This window comes from Hyaena hyaena, unplaced genomic scaffold, assembly GCF_003009895.1.
Source record: "Hyaena hyaena isolate Hyena2069 unplaced genomic scaffold, ASM300989v1 scaffold_754, whole genome shotgun sequence".
NCBI lineage: Eukaryota > Metazoa > Chordata > Mammalia > Carnivora > Hyaenidae > Hyaena > Hyaena hyaena.
The window spans coordinates 408,940-425,018 of NW_024081381.1; the positions used below are offsets into that span (position 1 = coordinate 408,940).

At 45.3% G+C, this 16,079-nt stretch overlaps 1 non-coding gene across 1 annotated transcript; it reads left to right on the forward strand.

The window, feature by feature from the left end:
* Positions 1-1,950: 1,950 nt before the first annotated feature.
* LOC120221046 lies at positions 1,951-2,059 on the forward strand. Its single transcript, XR_005525715.1, has one exon. It is a non-coding gene; the product is annotated as a U6 spliceosomal RNA (small nuclear RNA).
* Positions 2,060-16,079: the final 14,020 nt, after the last annotated feature.

Below are 16,079 nucleotides of genomic sequence, written 5' to 3' on the forward strand. Positions count from 1 at the left end.
CGTTACAAAATAACTACTAGAACTAGTGACTTTAGCAAGGTTTCAGGATACAAAATCAACAAGCAAAACACATTGCAGTTCTATATACCAGCAGTGAACAATCCAAAAGGAAAATTAAGAAAACAATTGGGTTGACAATTGTACCCAAAAGAATAAAATACTTAGGAATAAATTTAACAAAAGCAACTCAAGATTTGTGCACTAAAAACTTTGCTGATCGAAACTAAGGATCTAAATAAATGGAGAAACTTTTTATGTCAATAGGAAACACTCAATATTGTTAACATACCAGTTGTCCCCAAATTGATCTGTAGATCCAAAGAAATTCCTAAGAAAATCCCAGAGGGCTTTCTAGAAATTGACAAGCCTAGGGCACCTTGGTGGCTCAGTTGGTTAAGCATCTGACTTTGGCTCAGGTCTTGATCTCACAGTTCATGGGTTTGAGCCCTGGGTCATGTTCGAGTCCCACGTCGGGCTCTGTGCTGACAGCTCGGAGCCTGGAACCTGCTTTGGATTCTGTGTCTCCCTCTCTCTCTGCCCCTCCCCTGCTTGTATTCTGTCTCTGTCTCTCTCTCTCTGAAAAATAAATAAATATTAAAAAAAAAGAAGGAAGGAAATTGACGAGCTTAATTGTATATGGAAGTGCAAAAGACCTAGAATACCCAAAGCAATTTTGAAAAAGAACACATCTGGAGAACTTCTACTACCTAATTTCAACACTTTCCAGAAACCTATAGTAATCAAGACAGTGCGGTATTGATAAAGGCATATAGATTGACAGGACAGAATTGAGAGCCTAGAAAGAACCCCTGCATTTATGGCTAACTGATTTTGCCAAAGGTACTCTGAGAATTCACTAGGAAGAAAGACCGTCTTTTCAACACATGGTGCCAGGACAGTTGGCTCTCCATATGCAAAATGTCATCTAGACCGTTAGGTCACAGCATAGAGAAAAATGAACTCAAATCGATCATAGACCTATATGTAAACCTATAAAATATTTAGAAGAAAGCATAGGAGGAAATCTTTGCAACCTAGAGGCAAAGAGTTCCTTCAAAAGACACCCAAAAGAAGGGTGCTTGGCTGGCTCAGTCAGAAGAGTGTGAGACTCTTGACCTTGGGGTGGTGAGTTCAAGTCCCATGCTGGGCGTAGAGATTACTTAAAAATAAACAAACAAAAACTTTAATAAAAGACACCGCAGGACACCTGGGTGGCTCAGTCAGTTAAGCATTTGACTTCAGCTCAGGTGATGATCTCACAGCTCGTGAGTTCGAGTCCAGCATTGGGTGAGCTCCAGCCCCACATCAGGTGAGCACAAGGCCTGCTTTGGGTGAGCCCCACTTCTCTCTTTCTCTCTCTCTACCTCTTGTGGGATTTTCTTTCTCTCTCCCTCTCTCGCTCTCTCTCTGCCCCTCACTCACTTGCACCCTCTCTCTCTCAAAATAATAAAGTAAAAAACAAAACAAATACGGGCACCTGGGTGGCTCAGTTAGTTGCGTGTCTGACTCCTGATTGCAGCTCAGGTCATGATCTTGCAGTTTGTGGGTTTGAGCCCTGCATCGGGCTCTGCATTGATGGTACAGAGCCTGCTTGAGATTCTCTCTCTCTGGCTGTCTCTGCCCCTCTCCTGCTCTTGCCACACGAGCTCTCTCTCTCTCTCTCTTTCTCTCTTTTTTTCTTATAAGAGAAAAAAAGTTGATGAATTGGACTTCCTTAAAATTAAAAGTGTTTGCACTTCAAAAGACACCACTAAGAAGAACACCTTGGTGGCTCAGTCTTCCAACTCCTCATCTCATCTCATCTCATCTCATCTGAGCTCTTGGTCTCAGGTCTGGAGTTCAAGCCCTGAATCTGACTCCACGCTGGGCGTGAAGCCTCCTAAAACAAACAAACAAATAAACAAACAAACAACCTTTAAAAACAGACACCTCTAAGAAAGCGAAAAGACAGAGCTCGCTTTGGCAACACATATACTAAAATTGGAACAATACAGAAAAGATAAGCATGGTACCAGTGCAAGGACTGACACAAGAAATTCATGAGGTATTCCATATTTTTAGAGAAAAAAGTAATACCCATTAAATTTAAAAATTAGGGGCACCTGGCTGGTTCAGTTGATAGAGCGTGAGACTTTTGATCTCAGGGTGGTAAGTTTGAGCCCCATGTTGGGTGTCAAGATGACTTATAAAAAGTAAAATCTTTATGGGGTACCTGGGGTGGCTCAGTTGGTCATGTGTCTGATTCTCGATTTCAGCTCAGGTCCTTATTTCGCAGTTCATAGAACTGAGCCCTGCGTGGCTCTGCGCGCTAACAGTGTGGCGCCAGCTTGGAATTCTCTCTCTTTCTCTGCCCCTCCCCCACTCATGTGCTTGTGTTATTTCTCAAAATAAATAAATTTTTAAAAATCAAAATAAAATCTTTAAAAAATGAAAAATATTACAGAAATATTTAACATGAGGGGCGCCTGGGTGGCTCAGTTGGTTGAGTGTCTGACTTTGCCTCAGGTCATGATCTCACGGTTTGTGGGTTCGAGCCCCGCATCAGGCTCTGTACTGGCAGCTTGCTCAGAGCCTGGAGCCTGCTCTGGATTCTGTGACTCCCTCTCTCTCTGACCCTCCCCTGCTCACACTGTCACTGTCTCTCTCTCTCTCTCTCTCAGAAATAAATAAAACATTAAAAAATTTTAAAAAAATATTTAACGTGAAAAGTAAAAAGTTCACTCCATAAAATTTCTATCATTTCAGGATAACCACACTGCAGACTTGACATATACCCGTCCAGTATTTATTTCAATGAATATTGTAAGATAAAATATTGTTTCTCAGAAAAAAGAAAATGAAAAGACAAACCACAGACTGGAAGAAAACATATTCAAACCACATATCTGAAAAAGACTCATATCCAGAAAATACAAAGAACTCTTAAAACTCAATAAGAAGACAAACAACTCAATTTAAAAATGGGCAAAAAGGGGTGCCTGGGTGGCTCAGTCGGTTGAGTGTCGGACTTCAGCTCAGGTCATGATATCGAAGTTAGTGAGTTTGAGCCCTGCATCGGGCTGACAGCTCAGAGCCTGGAACCTACTTCGGATTCTGTGTCTCCCTCTCTCTGCCCCTTCCCCACTCATGCTCTGTCTCTCTCTCTCTCTCAAAAATAAATAAGCATTTTTATTAAGCATTGTATTATTAAGAAAATACAAAAGAAATAAATAATAAAAGTGGGAAAAAGATTTGAATAGATATTTCACCAAAAAAGATATAAGAATGGCTAAGAAGCACATGAAAACATAACATCATAAGTTATTAAGGAAATTAAAATGGGGCACCTGGGTGGCTCAGTCAGTTAAGTATCTGACTTGGGCTCAGGTCATGATCTCACAGTTTGTGAGTTCGAGCCCTGCTTTGGGCTCTGTGCTGACAGCTCACGGAGCCTGGAGCCTGCTTCAGATTCTGTCTCCCTCTCTCTCTGCATCCCCCCCCCCCGGCTTGCACTCTGTCCCTCGCTGTCTCTCAAAAATAAATAAACATTAAAAATTTTTTTAAAAGAAATTAGAATTAAAACCAAAATAAGATGCCACCACATGCCATTTAGAAAGGCAATAACCAAAAAGACAGATGATACCAAGTGTTGGCGAGGCTGTGGAGAAACTGGAACCCTTATACATTGTTGTTAGGAATTAATAATGGCATAGCCCTTTTGGAAAGGAGTTTGACAGGTTTCTTGACAATGTACTCAGAAACTAACCAGGTGACCCAGCAATTTCACATAGGAATCTATTCAAGAGAATAAAAACACTTGCACAGAAAAACTCATATGCTGATATTCATAGTAGCATTATTCATAATAATAAAAAACCAAAAACTATCCATATGTCCATTAATGACGAGCAGATACACAAACCGTGGTGTATCTGATACACGATGGATTACTGTCAGTCATAAAAAGGAACAAAATGCGGGGCGCCTGGGTGGCTCAGTTGGTTAAGCATCTGACTTCGACTCAGGTCATGATCTCATGGTTTGGTTCGTGGGTTTGAGCCCCACGTCGGGCTCTGCGCTGACAGCCAGCTCAGAGCCTGGAGTCTGTTTCGCATTCTGTATCTCCCTCTCTCTCTGACCCTCCCCTGCTCATGCTGTCTCTCTCTCTCTCTCTCTCTCTCTCAGAAATAAATAAAACATTAAAAAAATTTATAAAAAAAGGAACAAAATGCTGACAACATGGATGAACCCCCAAAACACTGCACTAAGCGAAGGAAGCTAGATACAGAGCTCCATACGTTGTATGATTCCATTTATATGAAATGTCCGTACAAAGCAAAGCCGTAGAGACAGAAAGGCTAGTGGCTGCCTGGGACTGGAGTTCCCGCGGGCGCTGTCACTACATGTGGGCTCTAGGGAAATTTTGGAGGTGATAGAGACGTTCTGAGCCTGGCTTGTGATGATGCTGGCACGAGTCTATAAATATACTGAAAATCGTTAAATTGTACACTAACAATGGGTACGTTTTATGGTATGTATACTATACCTTGATAAAACTATGAAAATGTGCCCAGTGCCAGGAAAGACGGACAGGTTTTATCTTGCCCCAGCAGCCCCAGCAACACCAACCACAGTGTGTGTCTGGAAGCCAAGACCAGGGTTCACCCTGGCGCCATAGATGAGAGAGAGAGAGAAAGAGAGAGAGAGAGAGAGAGAGAGCGCGGGGGAATGCTGCAGCCACCACCCACCATTCCCCTGACCAGAGACTGCTGACTTCCCCAAGGATCTTCTCCACCTATTTCACCCATCCCTCCACCCTCCTCTCCTCTGGCACCCACCAGTTTGTTCTCTGTATTTATGAGTCTGTTCTGTTTCTGTTTTATTTTGTTCCTTTGTTTGGTTTTTTTAGATTCCACAAAAAAGTGAAATCATGTGGTATCTGTCTTTCTCTGTCTGCCTTATGTCACTTTAGCATCATACCTTCTAGGTCCATCTATGTTGTTGCAAATGTCAGGATTTCATTCTTTTTTATGGCAGAGTAATATTCCATTGTATATATACACCACATCTTTGTCATCCATTCATCTGTGGATGGACACTTGGGCTGCTTCCATATCTTCGCTATTGCAAATAATGCTGCAATAAATATGGGGGTACATATATATTTTCTAGCTAATGTTTTAGGTTTCTCTGGGCAAATGCCCAGCAGTGCAATTACTGGATCATATGGTTTTTCTACTTTTAATTTTTTGAGGAACCTCCATACTGTTTTCCACACTAACTGCACCAATTTACATCACCACCAATAGTGCATGAGGGTTCCTTTTTCCCCACATCTTTGGCAAAACCTGTTGTTTCTTTCTAATTTTTTTAACGTTTATTAATTTTTTGAGACACAGAGAGAGAGAGCACAAGCAGCGGAGGGGCAGAGAAAGAGGGAGACACAGAATCCAAAGCAGGCTCCAGGCTCTGAACTGTCAGCAAAGAGCCTGATGCGGGGCCTGAACTCACCAACTGCGAGGTCATGACCTGAGCCAAAGTAGGCCACCCAATGGACTGAGCCACCCAGGCGCCCCAAAACCTGTTGTTTCTTGCTTTTTTGATAATAGCCATTCCAAGAGATGTGAGGTGGTATCTCACTGTAGCTTTGATTTGCACTTCCCTGATGATGACTGATATTGAGTATCTTTTCATGTGTCTGTTCTTCATACCCATTCTTGCTTCCTTTTCTGGACCTCTGGAGCCCCGGAGGATGACATGGCTATATTCTGAGATTATGTCCTTCCTGCTTTTTTTTTTTTTTATGTGAAAATGTACTTTCTTTCATAAAATGATGGTGGGAATAGTTAGAAGTTGAGGAGGCTTTCTTAGTTTTTGAATGTCCTAAGTTGACAATATTAAAAATTGGCTAACCTCTCCTCCCACTCATTCACATACATGGTTACACCTTTTAATGGGGAGGGATTCATTAGTCCATAAAAATATTGACTAGTATCCACCTTATATATCTAACTTTTCTTATGCTATAGAAATATATGTAATATTTATCATAAAGTAATTTATAATAAAGTCACCCATATTCTCCCTATCATCTCTTTTTTTTTAAAATATTTTTATTTATTTATAGGAGAGAGAGACAGCGTGAGCAGGGGAGGGTCAGAGAGAGAGGGAGTCACAGACTGAAACAGGCTCCAGGCTCTGAGCTGGCAGTCAGCACAGAACCCGACGCAGGGCTCGAACCCACGAACTGTGAGATCATGACCTAAGCGAAAGTCGGACGCTTAACCGACTAAGCCACCCAGGCGCCCCTCTCCCTATCATCTCTAAAAACGGCAACCTTTGCAGAAGGATGGATCTGCTACAGGAACAATAGGAAAAACATAACTATAGCTACAAGTTGGGTCCTGTGCCAGGCATTGCCTCAAGGAAAGGACCAGAGGCAATCTTGGATGAATGAAATGAAGAAGTAGGGGTGCCTGGGTGGCTCAGTCAGTTGAGCATCCCACTCTTGATTTCAGTTCAGGTCATGATCTCACATTTCATGGGATCGAGCCTCGTGTCAGGCTCTGGGCTGAGCGTGAAGCCTACTTGAGATTCTCTCTCTCCCCCTCCCTGCCCCTCTCCCCTGCTTGTGCTCTCTCTCAATCTCTCTATAAAATAAAATTGGAGAAGAAGAAGGAGGAGGAGGAGGAAGGAAGAAGGAAGAAGGGAGAAGGAAGAAGAAGAAGAAGAAAACCACCAGGTTGAAGGTGCCCAGCACACCAGGGCAAGCTGAGAGCACTTCTAGGAAAGTGGATGTCCTGTGTTTGATTTTCCATTTGCTGCTGTGTGGCTCAGGGCTGTCGTCCTTCTCCTGTGGCCCCACAAATACACAGCAATAGAGAAAAGAACAACAATTCTGGATGCAGTGGGATTCGAGGCACAGGTGACCACAAGGAGGTATTATCAAGGCGGTAGCTGCCAAGATGTAAATAACATGTAATGTAATGGTGATGATGATGATGATGATGATGGCAGAAAAATACAATATAGAAAAACATGGACTCTTGGCTATGGGGTTCTTGTTTATTCAACTATAAGGGATCTAAGCCCAACTGCTAATGTCAATATTTTTTTTTCCTCTGGAGGCTCTGTTCTTTCCTTTTAAAAAACTGTTTACAGGGGCGCCTGGGTGGCTTAGTCGGTTAAGCGTCCGACTTTCGCTTAGGTCATGATCTCGCGGTTGGTGGGTTCGAGCCCCGCGTCGGGCTCTGTGCTGACTGCCAGCTCAGAGCCTGGAGCCTGCTTCAGTCTGTGACTCCCTCTGTCTCTGGCCCTCCCCTGCTCGCGCTGTCTCTCTCTCTCGGTCTCCTAGAAATAAATAAAACATTAAAAAAAAATTTAAAAAAAAAAAACTGTTTACAGAATGTATGTGTCTCTGGTTGGAATATGATAAGGGCAATAGCTTTCCCTGTTTCCATGGGTTCAGCCCCGATTCTGCTTTTTTATCTTGCACGCCTGTGCCCTTTCCGAGCGATGATTTTCTTTCTGGAGAGGAGAGGCCAGGTGTTTTATTATCCTTATGCATTACCTGGCAAACTGCCATGTGCAGGAAGGTATTTAATAAACTTTTTTTTTAAAAAACAATTTCTAAGCTGTTTGGAATCAACGCAGAACTGCAACCAAGCAATCACCGGTAGAATGTGGTGGCTGATTAAGGCCTAAAACGAGTGCAATTTCTTTTCTGTTTATTTATTTATTTTGAGAAAGACAGGGAGGGCGGGAGCGCACAAGCCGGGAGGGGCAGGAAGGAGGGACAGAATCCCAAGCAGGCTCCGTGCCTTCACCATCAGCGCCATCAGTGCAGAGCCCTACTCTGGGGGCTTGAACCCATGAACCATGAGATCATGACCAAAGCCGAGATCAAGAGCAAGAGGCTTAACCGACCGAGCTACCCAGGCGCCGCAAACGTGGGCAATTTCTCCCGTGAACATTTCAAACCCGTGTCAACTGGTTAGTAAAGAAATTAATTAAAAGAATGAATCTTCAGCAAGATCCCAATAGGTTTTCCCCTTTGATTCAGTGGAACCTTGACTTCGGTTATTCATCTTCCCCAGGGTGGCAGCGGGAATCTCCTCTGGGCTCGGGCACTGCCAAAAGGTGGCCTTCGGGAGGTCACTCTGTGAAAGGAGGTAGCAGATGCAGTTTCTAGTTAAAGTTCCAGAGGCACTGATTTCTTCTCTCTTACAGGGGAGGTGAAGGGTGGCACCTCTGGCAGCAGACGGCAGCTGTGGGGAGCAGCAAGGAGCAGGAGGAGCAGCATCGAGTAGGGGAGCAGCCAGCGATTTATCAGAAGGGCCAGAGGACGCACAGGGCCAGGCCAGGGTTCTCTTTGTCCCACCTCTTTTCCCATGCCACAACCAAAGAAAACTCCACATTGAGTGACAAGAATTAATGGTGTCAAACAAACAGCAAAAGAGACAGAGGCTTCTCAGTCAGTGATGGGAACTGTGTACTATTTGGCCCGGGCCTGAAGTTCACGGTGCCTTGGGCGGAGGCAAACCACCGATGCCTACTGGAGTGAAATCCGAAACTATCAGGCCAGGAAAATCTGAATTAGGGTCCGAGAGACAACCGGGAGTGCCTGCCACATTTATAGGGCAGCAGTGCGTTATCTATCCGGCACATGCCATATACCTTCCTCCATCTTTTGGTCTGACCTGCCCCAGATGCTGTGGAAGGGACACAAAAATATGAGTCACTCTTTGTTCCTGTCCTCGCATTGCTTCCAGCCTTCTGGGAGGGAGGGGGCTCATCCCCTAACTGTAACATCCGAAGAGAGGGGACTAGCCTAGTGAGGGCCCGAGGGCCAGAGCTGGGAGTCAGGAGGAAGGGCGATGTGTGACCAAGGAAGCAAGGACGAGGGGATGAGTGACGTGCAAAATGCCTTCAAACTACTGGCAAATAATAGATCACTTGCAATAATGCCCCCTTGTAAATAAGAAATCACGCACAGGTAAAAATGTGCGCACTTCGCCTAGGCATCCGCATCTGACCAGAAAGGCATGAAGCTCACCTCTCCAGTCCGCAATTTCTATTCAGATGATTGTTCTCATATTTGAATTGAGAACAATTATTTGGGTGAAACAAACGATGTGTTTCATCTCCAATGACGTCAGTTGATTTCCTTTCTGCAGCTGCCCGCCCCCCACCCCATCCTCTCCTCCAGCTCGGGGTACTCTACACTATCATTGTTTCCGGCAATGTCTCCCTAACTAGCAATGAACCAGAAAGGGTGGGTCTCGTTTGTTTCTGTACTCTGTCCCCCACCCCAGGGGGCTCAGCACTGGCTGGCCCGATGTAAGGGGGTGAACTGTGGGGTACCCGAGATTGGGGGAGTGCGTCATTCTCAGGTTCATTTATTCACTCATGCAATAGCTATTTCAGTTTTTTCCCTCCAGTTTTGTGGTTTATGGCTTAGTGTTATTTATTTACAAATGTTTCTTTATTGATCTTTGATAGAGAGAAAGGGCGCAAGAGTGGGGGAGCAGCAGAGAGAGAGGGAGATAGAGAATGAGAATTGGGCTCTGTGCTGTCAGCCACCCAGGTACTTCTATGTAATTATTTATTTTAAAGATTTTATCTTTCAGTAATCTCCTCACCCAAAGTGGGGCTCGAACTCATGACCCTGAGATCAAGAGTCACTCGCTCAACCCACTGAGCCAGCCAGGTACCCCCAATAGCTATTTCTCTTTTTATTTAAAAAGAGAAATTTATTTATTTATTTTCAGAGAGAGAGGGAGAATGAGAATCCCAAGTAGGCTCTGTGCAGTCAAAGCCCAACACAGGATTCAATCCCACAAACTGTGAGATCATGACCTGAGCCGAAATCAAGAGTCTGATGCTTAACGGACTGAGCCACCCAGGTGTCCCAATAGCTATTTCTTTAATGTCCTCATCTACCTGAAACTGCAAAATGAGGCTGCAAGTCTCTTGCTCACTTATAGGGGATTACAGAGGAGGGATCCGAGAGTTTGTAGTAAATGTGATGGGGCAAGTCCAGGAAGCCTGGGGAGTGCACAGAAGAGGCAGAGGACCTGAACTCAGTATGCCAGGGAAGGAGTTCCTGGGAAAGTGGGATCTCAGATAAGATCTGAAGGATGCATAGGAGTTTGATAGATGAACAGGGCTAAGAGGCAGGGGTAGGGGAGTAGGGGGTGCTGGGGTTAAAAGACAGAGCCCAGCCTTATCCGTGCTGGTTTTGTGACCCTGAGCAAGTAAGTCACCTACATTCTCTGAATCTCAGTTTCCTCATCACTAAAATGGGGACAATATAGCTACCTTGTGGCTTTGTCATGAAAAAGGGAATGTAGATAAAGCATCCGGCAGAACCCCTGGCATGTAGCAGATGTGCAACAGGTATCTGATGGAGGAGAGATGCCTCAACAATTCATCAGGTCAATCCCCCTGTCCTAAGCAGGAACAGCTCTCTTGTGTGCGAAGGCATCGAGGACAGCTGATCGAACTAGCAGCTGGTTACTACGGTTGAAGGCCATCAGACCATATTTCACAAGTTATATAGTCTGCCAAAAGGGAAATTGATCCTGAAAGTTTCAATCCGTGGATGCGGAGATACGCTAAAGAAATTTCCACCCTGTGGCTGGGGAAAGGACCACTGATGGTGCTCTGGTCGGTTTAGTTACCACCTCTCGGCCCTGGCAGCAGCTTCACTTTGTATAAGAGGGCAGATTTGGTGTTGAGGGTCCTAAATTTCCCTGGAAGTGAGCAGATCAGATCTACCCCAGCAGGGAAATACTCAATGCTCAATTCTGTGCCTAAAATAGAATCAAAGTTGTGGAAACTGAAAAACCCTACATTTTTGCTGAGCTCAACAAATTCAGGAAGCATAGTTAACTGTATTTTAAAAGACACAAATGTGGGACACCTAGGTAGCTCAGTCAGTTGAGTGTCTGACTTCAGCTCAGGTTATGATCTCATGGTTCACGGGTTGGAGCCCCGCATCGGGCTCTGTGCTGACAGCTCAGAGCCTGGAGCCTGCTTCGGATTCTGTGTCATCCTCTCTCTCTGCCTCTCCCCTGCTTGTGTTCTCTCTCTCTCTCTTTCTCAAAAACAAACATTAAAAAAATAAAAGACACGATGCTGCCCTTTTAAAATATTTCTTTTAAAGTTTATTTATTTTGAGAGAGAGAAAGTGAGAGAGCGCAGGGGAGGGGCAGAGAGAGGGAGAGAGAGAGAACCTCAAGCAGGCTCCCCCATGCCAGCACAGAGCCAGACATGGGGCTCAGACTCACGAACCACGGGATCATGGTCTGAGCTGAAATCAAGAGTCAGAGGCTCCACAGACTGAGCCACCCAAGCATCCCTAGAAGATCTTTCTAAAAAAATTTTTTTAATGTTTTATTTATTTCTGAGAGAGAGAGACAGTGTGAGCAGGGGAGGGTCAGAGAGAGAGGGAGACACAGAATCCCAAGCAGGCTCCAGGCTCTGAGCTGTCAGCACAGAGCCCGACGCAGGGCTCAAACCTACAAACCGTGAGATCATGACCTGAGCTGAAGTCAGACACCTTGCCTACTGAGCCACCCAGGTGCCCCTAGAAGATCTTATTTTTTTTAATTTTTTAAAATGTTTTTATTTATTTCTAGGAGAGAGAGAGAGACAGCGTGAGTAGGGGAGGGTCAGAGAGAGGGAGACACAGACTCCGAAACAGGCTCCAGGCTCTGAGCTGGCAGTCAGCACAGAGCCCGACGCGGGACCCGAACCCACGAACCGTGAGATCATGACCCAAGCGAAAGTCGGACGCTCAACCAACTAAGCCACCCAGGCGCCCCTAGAAGATCTTATTTTTAAGTAATCTCCACATCTAATGTCAGGTTCAGGCCCACCGCCCTGAGATCGAGTTGTATGCTCCGCCTACTTAGCCAGCCAGGTGCCCCGTAATGATGTCTTTAGAAGGCAATAGTGGTGGCCAGGGGTTGGCTGGAGGACAGAGGGGAGGGGAGTGGGGAGATGTCGGTCAAAGGGTACAAACTTGCGATTATAAGATGAGTAAATTCTGAAGCGCCAATGCACAGTGTGGTGATTATAGTTAACAGTACTATGCTGTATACTTGACGTTTGCTAAGAGAAATCAAGTGCTCTACACACACACACACACACACACACACACACACATCACTGTGAAGTGATGGGAGGTGTTAGTAACTTGACTGTGGTCCTCATTCCACAACGTATCGTCCATCAAACCATCACATTGTACACCCTAAATATATATCATTTTTATTTGTCAATTCTCTCTCAGTAAAGCTGGGAAAAATAAAAAGGAATGAGATCGTTTAAACTTTAACTCATCATGAATCTCTCAGTTTGGAGCCAAGCAATCAATTCATACCTGCTGACCTGTCCATCTTCCCCTCTAGATGGAGGCCCTGTGAGGGCAACAGATCTGCCCAGGGTTTTAACTGCCAGGCTGAACGCAGTGCCTGGGACAAGGCTGACACTAAGAAATATTTGTTGAATGAATACATTTTGATTCCGTGGATCGAATGCATTCTACACCTTTTACAGGTGCCTAATCTTGTGCCTAAGATTGAATCCTGAACTCAGGTGCAGTCACCTCACTGAACTATTTGAGAAAAATGATTAGGTATTGAGGATGGGGATGTCACCGACCAAATCACTTCAGTCACAATTTTAGGTTTTCCCCCCTTGAGCTCCCTGACCAATCTGTGGCTCTATGTGCCACACAAGCACACACCCCCCCGTCTGTGTGTGAGTGTGCATGTGAAGTATATACACACATTCGTTTGCCTGAGTTTCTGGAGATCTCTCAGCCGTGTGGCACAGCTTTCCCTCTGCAAAGTGGGATGTATTTCAGTTTCCTTGTTTATGTTTATTTTTGAGAGAGAAAGAGTGGGGAAGGGGTTGAGAGAGAGGGAGACAGAGGACCCGAAGCAGGCTCCACGCTATCAGCACTGAGCCTGATGCTGGGCTCAAGCTCACGAACTGAACCACTGAACCGTGCATGAGGCAATGACCTGAACCGAAGTCAGATGCTTAACCACCTGAGCGACACAGGTGCCCCTCAGTTTCCTATTTCAATGAATGTTGGACACAAACAAACCTACTCACTGCTTAATCAAAATATGAAATGGAAAGTTTCAGCCTGAAAGTCAGTGCTCACGTGGGCAGGGAAATCCAAGACCTTCTTAATAACATTGCATTAGAGAATGTCTTTGAAAATCTTCAGCAGAAATTACACCTTTGTAAGAGGAGGGGTTTCCTCTCACCCAATGCCAACAAGTTGCTGAAGGAAATGAAAATGTGTTTTAACATTGCGGATTTAACTTGAAACCAAGTAAAAATTCCAACTACTCTTGGACAGTGTAAAGAACTCTGTAACACGCTGAGTGAATGTATTAAAATAATCAGGCAATTTTAACACTTTTCTCTCTAGATCTTGAAAAATGCTGTTTCTACACTTATGTTTTGTTAATGTGTATTTATTTAAGTAATCTCTACATCCAACATGGGGCTCCAACTCACGACCCCAAGATCAAGAGGCAATGCTCTTCAGACTGAGCCAGTCAGGTGTCCCTTTCTACATTTAAACTTATACAGTAACTAGGGGCACCTGGGTGGCTCAGTCAGTTAAGCATCTGACTCTTGATTTTGGCTCAGGTCATGATCTCACAGTTCATGAGTTTGAGCCATGTGCAGCTCTGTGCTGACAGCATGGAACCTGCTTGGGATTCTCTCTCCTTCTCTCTCTGCTCTTCCTCTACTTGTGCTTTCTCTCTCTCTCTCTCTCAAAATAAATAAATAAACTATAAAAAAAAAAAACTGCAGCAGGGGCACCTGGGTGGCTCAGTCGGTTGAGCATCCAACTTCAGCTCAGGCCATGATCTCATGGTTCATGGGTTCGAGCCCCACATCGGGTTCTGTGCAGGCAGCTCAGAACCTGGAGCCTGTTTCAGATTCTGTCTCCCTCTCTCTCTGCCCCCTCCCCAGCTCATGTTCTGTCTCTCTCTGTCTGTCTCAAAAATAAACTATAAAAATTTAAAAAAAAAAACAAAACTGCAGCACTAGGGGTGCCTGGGTGGCTCAGTGGGTTGAGCGTCTGACTCTTAAGTTTAGCTCAGGTTATGGCCTCAAGGTTGTGGGATCAAGCCCCATGTCGGGCTCTGCGCTGGGCATGGAGCCTGCTTGGTATTCTTTCTCCCTTTCCCTCTACCCGTTCCCTGCTCCCTCTCAATAAATTAACAAATAGATAAATAAATAAACAAACAAATGTATACACGCACCTTCATCTTGGTTATTCACACTAATAACTAAGTATTCAAATTATATACCATCACTTGTCCATAATATACCTTTTAGTGCCGTTTCTCTGGTGAAGCCTCATAACTGCTTAAAGAAACTTTTCTTTGTTTTTGGAATTTCCAGTAGTGATCACCACAGTTTCAAAGACAGCAAAGGCTACTACTGACTCTTAATCTGGGGAAAGAGAACTGAAGCAGACAAGTGTTGAGTGTCACACGGGGACTCCCAGCCTTGGGGCACTGGGGTGTCTGTCTCCTTGTGGTAGTTTCAGGCCTCCCAAGGACCCGGCCTTCGGCCACCAAAACAAAACTTTCTCTTGAAGAACACCGCCGGGTCCACTCAGCCCTGGTCAGAGGGAGAAGCTGGGGTTCCAATGCTGCTGCAGAACTCAGTGGCTTTGAATGACAACAGTGTATGGTGAGCTGGGAACAGTTGGTGGTTCCTCGCTTGGAGTTTCCTCTCCTGTCTCTTGGCTACAGTCAACTGGAGGGTCACAAGTCTGGCGGTTGGTGCCAACTGTCATCAGGGGTGTCCTGGTTCTGGGCCGGCTTTGTCTCCAGGAGGGCTCAGGGCATCCCTCTTGAGGACTAGTCTCTGGATCTCACATAATGGCACTCCTGCCGTTGTCTGTTGGTCACAGCAGGCCACAAGCCAGCCTAGGTGCAAGGGGTGAGGAAACAGACTCCACCTCTGGGAATGGAGGCCACAGAATCACATCGCTACGAGCCAGGACTGCTGATATGGGGGACTGTTTCTGGCCATCTGTGTTCATCTGCCAGGGCTGCCATTACAGAATAGCACAGACTGGTTGGCTTAAACAAGGGAAATGTATTTTTTTCACAGTTCCAGAGGCTGGAAGTCCAAGATCAAGGTGATGGGGTTTTGGGGAGATGGTGGAGTTCGGAGCCGATGACCAAAAAAGAATTCTTTTTTTTTAATGTTTATTTTATTTTTGAGAGAGAGACACACAGAGTGCAAGTGGGGGAGGGGCAGAGAGAGAGGGAGACACAGAATCTGAAGCAGGCTCCAGGCTCTGAGCCGTCAGTGCAGGGCCTGATGCGGGGCTCAAACTCACAAACTGAGACCATGACCTGAGCCAAAGTCAGCCGCTTAACCGACTGAGCCACCCAGGCACCCCATGAAAGAATTCTTAAAGATGTCTTTGGTGCAAAAAGGTGATTTTATTAAAGCACGGGGACAGGACCCGTGGGCGGAAAGAGCTGCACTGGGGTTGTGAAGAGTGACTGATTACATACCTTCATGTTGGGAGGGGATTAGGAACAGCCTAAGTCTCAAAGGAATTTTGGAAGCCAGGCTTCCAGGACCTTGAGGGGCTAGCCGCTGTTAGGAAAACGTCATTTATTACTGTTTAGGAAAACCTCAGTCATGAGCCCCTTCAGATGTATCTCAGGGGCCATACGCTTGGAGTATAATTGCCAACATATACTTGGGGGGTAAACATAAAGATGGTTTGCAAAGGAAGCTTTCTGTGTTTGAGGAGACTCACAGGACCCTGGTGGGGGGAGGTCATGATAACGTTAAGCCAAGATTTCCCTTTGCCCGTAGCAAAGTGTCATCATCGAGGCAGCTGAGCTCCTAGAGGAAGGTCACTCTGCCGGTTTCAAGGACTTGTCACGAGGCTGTAGGCAGTAAGGGAACTTAAGTTTTCATTTTCCTTAGTTTCCCACATCACCATGGCAAGCACTTAAACCCCCTTACATCTTGATGAGGGTGATATTAGGGCTCCAGGAACTGGCGTCTATAGGCTTCTGAAGATTAGG